This window comes from Sciurus carolinensis, chromosome X (assembly GCF_902686445.1).
Source record: "Sciurus carolinensis chromosome X, mSciCar1.2, whole genome shotgun sequence".
NCBI lineage: Eukaryota > Metazoa > Chordata > Mammalia > Rodentia > Sciuridae > Sciurus > Sciurus carolinensis.
The window spans coordinates 110,786,493-110,797,198 of record NC_062232.1 but is presented as its reverse complement, the minus strand read 5'-3'; the positions used below and the strand labels follow the sequence as shown (position 1 = coordinate 110,797,198).

General features: G+C 44.5%; 1 long non-coding RNA gene across 1 annotated transcript; it reads left to right on the top strand.

Annotated features, from left to right (window-relative positions):
* Positions 1-2,029: 2,029 nt before the first annotated feature.
* LOC124972662 (uncharacterized) lies at positions 2,030-10,291 on the top strand. Its single transcript, XR_007106484.1, has 3 exons — positions 2,030-2,145; positions 7,015-7,099; positions 10,145-10,291. It is a non-coding gene; the product is annotated as an uncharacterized LOC124972662 (long non-coding RNA).
* Positions 10,292-10,706: the final 415 nt, after the last annotated feature.

The following is a 10,706-nucleotide window of genomic DNA, read 5'->3' as shown; positions in this document are numbered from 1 at the left end:
ATTTACTAACATGAATGAACCGTTAGGTCCCCAGCCTCAGGAGTCTCATCTTCCTCCAGGAAAGGCCACAGCTGAATGAGTGACCCATTTCTGTCCCCTTACAGAATCTGAGAAAAGAGTGGGTTCCACTGGTGACTAGGCCTTCACACAGGGCTCTAGATAAAAAGCTGTACTGTCACTGCCTGCTGTCACCTTCTGGGCTCAGGACATACCTCCTGGCTTTCTCCATCTTTGGTCACTCTTGTGTGTGTATCTGCATTCCTACTGATGTACCAGAATTTATTTAATGTGCCACGGTGGCACACACTTGTCCTCAGGACCTCCTTGCTCCCGGCAATGGGACACCAGACTTTTGAGGGCCTTTGGGACTCTGGGAGGCATAGCAGCGCTGTTAGATGTCACCTGGAGTGAGATGCTCCTCACCCTGGCACTCCAGCACGGCTGATGCGGGGGGCTCAAGCCCCAAAGTACAGGAGCACCTTGTGCCACCCTAACTGCTTTCTGGTTCAAGGGGCAGGGACGGGACACAAATGTCCAGGAGCTCCCCATAGGTCCTAGTGGTTTCCTGCGTTCCTGTCCGCCGTGAGAGGAAAGCAAAGCCCTGCCCCAGTCCTGGCCCCTGAAGGTCAGGGACCATCCCGACTTTGAATTTACCACACTTCTAAACCGCTGGATCTTATGGGAATTCACAGCAACAGCTTTGGCTCCTGACAAAGCCTCATCATGATTTCAGTGTGGTTCTAAAAAAGCTAAGTAGCCCTGCCCCAGAAAGAGGCAAAGGTGCTAGCAAACAGGGCTGCCTTGCATTTTACCCAATTCAAAGAAATTCGCTCTTGCCATGTATGATCCACTGAACGCTAGCTATCCTTTCTTTTCAAGAATGCCCTTTCCAGTAGACTATGGCTTGGCGATAATCCTCTTTAGTCGACATCGGATCTGAAGCATCTTCATTTTCGAGTTTTCCAATACAAGCCTCAGTTCTCAGGAATCTGTGCTGGAGAAAAAGAAATTGCTGCGATCTCAAAGCTGGGATAAGCCCACCTGGGGCCGTTTGACCCTGTGGTCCTTGACCTAGCTCGGTTTCCAGGCTTCTGTGGTGTACTCCATTTTCTGGCTCACATAGTAAGCCAAAAGTCACCAAAATGGCATCCTTCTTTTTAAATGTCCTCTTAGGACCTATTTCAGTTGCTTCAACCTGCTGCTCAAGGTAAATACTCATATTTAGTTATTTTCATTTAAGGATCTCAGAGTCAAGCCCCGTGTAGCTTTTTGGGGGTGGAGTGGGGTGATGCTTGGGATTGAAGCCAGAGACACTTTGCCACTGAGCTACATCCCCAGTTCTTTTGACTTTGAGACATGGTCTCACTGAGTTGCTGAGGCTGGCCTCAAATTTGTGATCCTTCTGCCTCAGCCTTCGCAGTCCCTACTGTGTGTGCAACTGTGCCTGGAGTGTTATTATGTGATTTCTTATTTCAATTGGACGACTGCTATCAAATGTGATTTCCTGAAGTAAACTAAGAGTAGTATTCACCCTAGTCAGAATTCCACAGTCTTGATGTAAATGCTGATCACATCTTTCCGCTTTCCCTGCGTTTACCTAAACATCGACACGCTTTAATTTCTATATATGTACATGTTTTACCAAAATTCAGTACTGTAGGAGAAGAGATTGTCTATTCTCTTATCCTTTTTTCCTTTTTTATTTCAGGAGCATTTTGGCATACACTTTAATTATCCAAAGGCATGATTTAAGCTATGAAAATAATTTTTGATTCATAAAAAAGTCACTTTTTTCCAACACAGATTATTTAACTAATATAGAATTCAGAGAGGTGGGCAAAAAGTGCCCTATAATTTTACGATAATCCAGATAATAAGGTATGCTGAAATTTTACTTCTGCTGGCTATCTTTCTTTCTTTCTCTGTATCTGCTCTTTTTCTCCACTTCTTTCTGTCTCCAGTGTGGGCTGCATAGTCCAGCAGTCCTTCTTTGTGGGTCCTGGTTATGTTCTGGCATGGAGGATTCTGGCAGGACTTCAGAAATACGTCAGGATATTTATTTAATTAGATCTACGCATGTAGCTCCATCCTTGGCCAAATAACACTGATTTTAAGAACGTCCAGGAAGAGCCATGGAAATATTTGGTAAATAGCCATAATGAATATTGTAATAGTATTCTATATATCATTAAACCATGTCAGGTTTGTTTTTGGTGGGGGTGCTGAGGATTGAACCCAGGAGCTCTTTAGCACTGAGCTACGTCCTCAGCCCTTTTTTATTTTTTACTTTCAGATGGGGGCTCACTAAATTGCCAAGGCCGACCTTAAACTTGTGATCCTCCTGACTCAGCCTTGACAGTGATTGGGATCACAGACCTACACTACCATGCCCAGCTTAGCATTTTTAACATTTTTTTCTTATTGAAACACTGGAACTTGAATACGATTCCGTACCATACAATTTATGTGCTCTTTTTGACCAAAAATGTCCTTGACTCTATAGGTATCTGGAAAGAAACCGAGCCTTCCTGAGAACCTATGTCTCCTTTGGGGTCCAGCCTCAGTGACTTAGCAAGACTCTGTTTCAAAATGAAAACAAGGCCTGGTGCCATTTCACATGCTTGTAATCCCAGGGGCTCCCAAGGCTGAGGCAGGAGGATCGCAAGTTCAAATCCAGCCTCAGCAACTCATTCAGTCTCTAAGCAATTTAGGGAGACCCTGTCTCAAAATAAAAATAAAGTCGGACTGGGGATGTGGCTCAGTCCTTCATCCACTCCTGAGTTCAATTCCCAGTACAAAAAGAAAAAAGAGGATTCAGTCTGCTTTTATGTATTGCTCTTACACCTGGACAGTTTTCATACATTCTCTTATATATATATCTATAATTGTACAGAGCATTTTATTTTATTATTTCATCCTGGGGATTGAACCCAGGGGCACTTTACCACTGAGCTACATCCCAGTTCCTTTTAATTTTCTGCTTTGAGACAGGGTCTTGCCAAGTTGCTGAGGCTGCCGTCCAACCTGTGGTTCTGCTGCCTCAGCTTCCTGAGTCTCTGGGATAACAGGCTTGCTCCACCACACCTAGCTAGACATGATAATTTAATTTTTTTCATTTATATTCCTAATGATAATTTAAAATTTTTCATTTATACTCCTAATGCTTCCATCCCATTTTTCCTTGTTCATTTCCTGCAGGACTGTATGTAGTAGAATTGTAATTGAGTAGGCTTTTATTTTCATAGCTGAGAAAGACATTCTTTTGCTGTTTCCTCATTGACCACTACATTGAGATGGAGGTTTCCTAGATACCCAAAGTACACTGAGTGTGTCAGTGCCCTAATTGTTCCTTTCCATGTGTCCATGCCCTTGAAGTGTGAATTTTTGCTCCTTCCATCAAAAGCTTGAGTCTGAGCCTGGTGTGGTGGCACATGTAATCCCAGCGACTCGGGAGGCTGAGGCAGGAGGATCATAGGTTGGAAGCCAGCCTCAGGAATTTAGCCAGACCCTGTCTCCAAATAAAAAACGAAAAAAGGACTGGAGATGTAGCTCAGTGGTAGAGTGCTCCCAGGTTCAATCCTGCATACTGAAGAAGAAAAATGTGGAGTCTGTCTATGGTAAGCCAGTTCTCAATGCGGGCCTGGGGAGTCCGCTCTGTGTCCACTGTTTCCTTGCGGACTTGGGACCAGGGTGTGAATACACTCAGGCGAGGCTCCTGGAGGGTGAGATACTTGGGGAGGAGAAACTAGAGGTCTCCACAGTGAATTTACCCCCAACAGGGAAGAGGCAGGACCAGCAGAGCTGCCAGTGTGGCCCAAAGCTAGCTGATGACAGATGCTTGATAATCCACGCAAGGCCTGGAAGACAGCAGCATACTTGGAGATTTGTGATAAGTTCTTGTTTCTAAGCCAAGTTGAAAAGTGCTGTTTCATACAGCATGACAAATGGATAACGATAATCTGATTATGGAAATTCCTGTCTTTTCATGGTTTCATAAGAATTTGCATCACCGATGGTATTGAGTTTTACCAAGTATTTTTCAGTTTTCTGTACCTATTGAGATGACCATATACTTTTCCCTTTTTTTGGAAAATCAGTGAGTGACAATTAATTATTACTTTTACAAGTTATCCTCCCTTGTGCTCATGAGATGGATACAACTTGGTCAATTTACTTTCTTCTACAAAATTCTGAATTCGATTTACTAATATTTTAGAATTTTTATATCTATATTCATAAGTGGGTGTCTAATTTAATTTGCAGTCACATTCTTTTCTGGGGGCGAGGAGGGTGCCAGGCATTGAACCCAGGGGTGATTAACCACTGAGCCACATCCCAGCCGTTCCTCTTTTTCATTTTGAGAGGGCCTCACTAGGTGCTCAGGCTGGCCTCAAACTTGCAGTCCTCCTGCCTCAGCCTGCCAAGTCACTGGGATCTCAGCAAGTTGCTGGGATCACAGGTATGTGCCACTGTGCCCAGCTTTTGTTTTTCTATTGTTGGGATTGGTTTCTTTCTTCTTCTTCTTCTATCTTCTTCTTTTTTTTCTCCAGCACTGGGGATTGAACCCAGGGGGCTTAACCACTGAGCCCCTTTGATTTTATATTTTGAGACAGGGTCTCACTAAGTTGCTTAGGACCTCACTAACTTGCTGAGGCTGGCTTTGAACTCATCATCCTCCTGCCTCAGCCTCCTGAGTCCCTGGGATTACAGGTGTGGGCCAGGGTGCCCGCCCATGGCTGGCTTTTGTAGTTCCATTCTATGTCTAATTTGGGTACCAAGGCTCAGAGTATGTTAGAGAATGATTTAGTTCTATTTCCCCTCTAAAACATTTAAAGATTGGAATGATCTTTTGCTTCAAAGATCATGGGATAAATCAGTAACCATGTAGTATATAGGCGCTTGCTTTGGGGCAGAATTACAGCATAAGTAATTTTTAATTGTTGTAGTTCCTTTTAGGCTTTTTTCTGTCTTGTGCTCTTTGCCATCTGTAAGGAAATGCCAGAATGCCAGACAAGCTTGTGCTCTACTTATTTCTCTAAGCTCATGGATTTTATTACCTTTTTTATTTTAGTTGTAGATGGACACAATACCTTTATTTATTGATTTTTATAGGTTGCTGAGACTCAAACCCAGTACCTTACACGTGCTAGCCAAGTGCTCCACCACTGAGCCACATGACCCCCACCTCAGAGACTTTTTAACCTGGAGATTTCTTTCTCTTGCAAATTCTTTGATATATGAAAGGAGAATATTTCATCTTTTATATTTCGTTTTCAGTAGAGGAAGATGAAGAATTATTCCAATGTTAAAGCCAACCATAAGCAAAAATGAATTAGATCTGAAACACTTACCAGTTTAAATATGTTTTTAATATCTGTTAAGTAATATTTGTCATTTGTTTCAATGAAATAGTCCATGTTTTCTGAAAAAGTTCCAAGCAATAACAGCATTACTTTACAAATGAGAAGAAATAGAAACTAAAATGAAATAGAAATTTTAAAAATCAGGGTCATAGAACTCATAACAGGAGAAAGTGGCTCCATTCCAATGTCAAAAGGTGAATTATGGGACAAACTCTGAACAAATTTGATCGGGATTTATATGTATTTGGAAAACATCCTGTTCAGGGCTGGGTTGTGGGGGTTGTGGCTCAGTGGTAGAGCGCTTGCCTCTCACTTGTGAGACCCAGGGTTCCATCCTCAGCACCACATAAAAATGAGTGGTTAAGTGCTCTTGGGGTCAACCCCCTAGACCCCAAAATAAGCACATGAATAGAGCTGGGATATAGACCTCAGGTAGAACACTCCCTTAGTCCCTGGGAGCCTCCCTGTGAATCCCTACAATCTACTTTACCTTCTCCCTGGCACCCCCTCCCAAATGCAACAATTGAGTTTTCAAATGTGTCCTTTTTATTTTTTTCCGGTGTGTGTGTGTGTGTGTGTGTGTGTGTGTGTGTGTTGTGCTGTCCTGGAACTCAGGGCTTTGCACGCCAGATCTCCTGTTTATATCACATGCCCACCAAGAGTCAGAGGGGAAGACAGAGAATGTTAGGTGATGTGGGGCTGAATGCCAGGAAGCCACAGCGCCTGGAGTCTTTCTCAGCTGAGTTTTCCCTTGGTTCTTCGAAAGGCGTGAGTAGAATTACAGCCTGGAGCTGAAGGCTGCTTCCAGTCCTCAAACCATGAGTCCACTTGTCCTGAACCCCTGTGTTCCCCTGTTGACAGGGCCTTTGCCAAGTCCAAAGGGTCTCTTCTTCTCCGCACAATCTGATTTTCTGGCCCCGAGTCAAAGAGCACTCCTGAGTTCACTAAAGAGCAGGGCTTTGTGGCCCACTTCGCACATCCCAGCAATGTGAGAGGCCAAGGCAGGAGGATTGCAAACTTGAGGCCAGCCTCAGCAACGAGTGAGAACTTGAGCAATTGATGAAGCCCCTGTCTCAAAATAATAAGTTAACAGGCTGTGTCTGTGTGGGTGGTACTGGGATTGATTCCTGGTGGTTAGGCATCCCTGCGTTCAATCCTTGGTCCAAAAATTAAAATCAATAACTAAAAAGGCCTATGTGGAACATTCGGTTGAAGAAAAAAAAAAAAAAAAAACATAGAGACCTGTTTAGTAATGAGACAATACTGTAAGCCATGTGATAAAATATAATTTATAAGGAAAAATTATACAAAAAAAAATTTGAAGACAGATACCCCATGAAGTCATGGTCAGTAGTAGAAGCCTATTTCATGCCATAGGAAAATGTTTTCATATTTGAATGAGAAAAAGATAGAAATGGATGCAAAAGTAAGTATGAGTATCAGGCCGGCCTCTGACTTCACATGAGAAACTATGGCCTCCCATTGGGTTCATAAGGCTACAAACACAAGGAATCCCTAAGGCCTCCTTGTCTTGGAGCACAGGTAGGTGGCAGACCCCTTGCATTGGCAAGTTGTTTCCTAGAGAAGGTCTCCTCCAGCTTCCCTGCTACCTCAGTTGTCTCTTCTCATCAAAGAACTTTTTCCTCCCCAGGAGGGAATTTGATGTTCCTGGATCTCCAGAGCCTGTACCACTGAGTCAAGGAAGTGACACCTGAATGGACAAGACCTGTGGAAGAGTAAGTTCCACCAGCACCCCAGTCCTGATGACAGAAGAGCAGATTCAGGGCCCAGTGTGGTATCTGCTAAAACTATAAGTATTCCCATATTGGAGACCCATAGAGGACTGTGGCCTCAAGGTCGAGGACAATGTGAACCACATGCAAAATGCTGCCTCAATATTGAAAAACTTTGAAAGATTTCAAATTCCAAGTCCAAAATCCAAAATAAAAAGGCAGCCTTAACAGCTTGTTCCATCCCAGAGGGCAGAAGAGAAGGCAGCCATGTTTCCTTGAGCTTTAGTCTCTGGTTGGCGTTTTTTCAGACGGGAAGGACGGGAGGAGAGCGCTCAAGACCAGGGCTGGTGGCCATGTCTGCAGCTCTACTGCCATCGTGAGGACACAGTTTCCAGACACCCAGCGCCATGAAAATCTCCTTCCCAGGAGGCCTAGCGGTTGGGAAGACCTGGCCAGCAGGGAGTGGCAAGAGGCTTGGGCTTCCTTCTGGGCCTCCTTGCCTTCTCCTAGGGCCCCGAGGGACCCCTGGACACTGGCACTGTGGCGCCACATAGAACCTCCAGTGCGAGGGGCCCAGGGTGGAATGGCAGTGGCCAGGAGATCCTCCCACAGGAAGTCCTGGGGCTGGGCCTGAGTGCTAGGCTGTGCAGACTGGACCTGAGGGGACTCTTAAAAGGATAATGCAGGCACTGTGCATACTAACTTCTTGTTCAGGGTCCTTGGAGCAAGAGATAGCAATCCCTTAGGTGATGTCACCATGCTGTTGTGCTCAAATCCCTTCTGCCACCAGGGACAACCACAAGGACAGGTCAGTTCTAGGTGGCGTAGGGCAGCATCAGGTGCATGTACAGTGGATCACAACGGGCCCAATTGTCTGGAGGCCAGGAGGGCCTGAAGAGAAGGGCAGAGAAGAATTGGACCTTCTTCCAGGGCAGCCAATGTGCAAGGAGGACGGACACTCAACCCTACCCTTAGAACCTGTGCAAAAATTCACCTGAAATGCATCGGTTTTTATGGTCAAAGCAAAACTTTTGAAATTTTAGGGGAAAATATAGGCATGAGTCTTCCTGTCCTTGTATGTGGCAGTGGTTTCTTGCAGAAATGAGAAGACTCAGTGGATGGTGGGGAGACCATCTCTTTTTTCCTCAAGGGATGGGATCACCAACATGAAGAGGCAGCGAGCAGAGTAAGAGAAAATAGATGGAATGATCTGGAATCATTCTCACACCCAGAATGTTTTGCAGAAGTTGGATCTATGACTTGTGAATTGTGCTGCCTTCAAGATGGGTACCTGTGTATGATCACAGCATGCTGATGTTATCATTCCATTGGATAAATTTGAAAAATGGTGTATCTGGCTGGAATGGTGGTCCCCACCCCTGATTTGGAGAAACCTATATACTGATCTCCACTGTGTGTGCGCTCCTATTCCATCCCACCAAGTGTGTACAAGCGTTCCTTGCCCCAATATTCACCTGGTTAGAGACGTTTTTGTGGCGGGATGGTCCTTGCTGGGATATTCCTGCCGTATGTTTCAAGCATTCAAAACTAGATATTGATGTGAATCTATGTCAGTGGTGTAAGGTCATACCGCAGACTGTGTGAAATGTCACATGCTCACCTTTTTCTATGGATAGAAGTACATGTGCTATGTGTGGGTACATCCATTCTTGTGCATATGCAATTTTGTTGTTGTTGTTGTTGCAAGGGATTAACACAGGAGCTGTTAACCACTCAGCCATAACCCGTGTTTCACATTTTTTTTCTTTTTTTTTTTTTTTTTTTGAGGCAGGGTTTGCTGAGTTGCTGAGTCTGGCTTCGAACGTGTGATCCTCTTGCCTCATCCTCCCTATTGCCTGGCATTGCAGGCATGCACCACACTGCCCACCTTGCAACTTTTTAAAGTTGTATATTTGCGTGCTGATGGTCAGTAGTAGAAGGATTGTGATGCAATCTGACTTGGGGGCCAGGGATTTATATCTTTAGTTTTATATATTTGTAAATGAACAGAGACTTTAATGAAAGTCTGAAGCTGCATGTGGATGGAGGTCCTATCCTGGTCAAGGTTCTCTGGGGGCATTCATGTTAGTGACCAAATTGTGGAGATGTGGCCTTTTGCTATCTTGCCTTGTTGTATTGAATGTAGGAATTTTTAAAAACTCAATGTTTCTCTAGTATGTACTTAGACTTTAATACAATATAGAGAGAGGATGTATTGCATTATGCATTATATATCAATCTATGCATAGATGTAACTGGTGAAAGATTTTATGTGAAAAAACTGTTAATAAACACAAAATGCTTTGTAAAGATCAGCCCAATACATGAGACCTTTCTGAATGGTTTAAAAGTTCCTGACACCCAAGTCTTGCAAATGTTTCATGACATTACCAAACCCTGCCTGTAATCAGAAGTGAAATTAGGGTATGTAAACAGAATGCATGACTCCATGGAATTGAAATGCAAAGGGATGGTAGCATCTCACTGTCTGCATAGATGTTTGTATGGATGTGTTGAAACAATGGACTTGGATAAGTCAATGATGGTGTGCGTCTTACATGATGTTTTATGATAGTGATTTTCTCTCAATCAAAACATGGCTATTTTCTGAATCCCTTGCAAGCTTCAAATTCCAGTGAACAAGGAAAACAGATACCACGGATCCCTAGTGAAAACCAGGAATACACAAAGTGGGAAAGCCATGGGAAAGAGTCACAGGCCACTATATGATATGGATAAACGCTGGTGAAGCCAGGATAGAACATGTGTCACCTGTGCTCTAAGAATTTACAGTCAGTCCCATGCAGGTGTCACTCATGGTGGGATTGTAGAGCTGCATTCAGTGGTGAGCCCTCTGGACCCTCCTGTGAGAGCTGCACCTCACACAGGCCTCCCAGGGGGCCCAGCCTGCCTAGAGCCTGGGTCTGAATAGGGAGGAGTCCTCCAGGGGACCTGGGAAGGATAGGAGCCAGGGTGACAACCAAGTGCCTCATGCCTGCATTCCCACTTCCCCAGCCCTTGCTGTAAACATTTTCATCTCCTTCCCAGGCAAGGATACCTGAGGTTTGCCTCCAAGAGCCCACGACAATCAGATGCCATGAGAAATATCTCTGGAAAAGAAGGTTGAGTGGAGAGCAGAAATGGGAAGACCCGATCACGTGGAAACTGAGTTCTGGAAGTGAGAAGATGCCAACGGGGTGAGTGGCTAAGGACTTAAGTTTGTCCTTTTGAACTGTCTTTTTTTCTCTCTCTTGTTCTTTGTGTTATTGCCACAGAACCCAGGACTTGGCACATTAGGTCTCACATTGATATCAAATGGAAAGGAAAAGACAAATTGTAGGAGTGGATCACATATTCTCAAATTGAGCAAAATGTCAGGTAGCCATGGTTTCCGAGGTATTCCTGTCGTCTGCAATCCTCCCCACCCCCCATAGGATGGGCACAGGCAGAGCACCTGGAGGCAAGGCCAGTTCTGTTTGTTGGGGCAATACTGCCATCCTGACACAGTTTCTTAAAATTCAGAGCCCAGAGCTCTTCCTGCACTAAAGCCCCTGCAGGTGAAAAAGGCTGGGCCTGTGGAGGTCCAACCGGGCCAGCTTCAAGTTGGGCC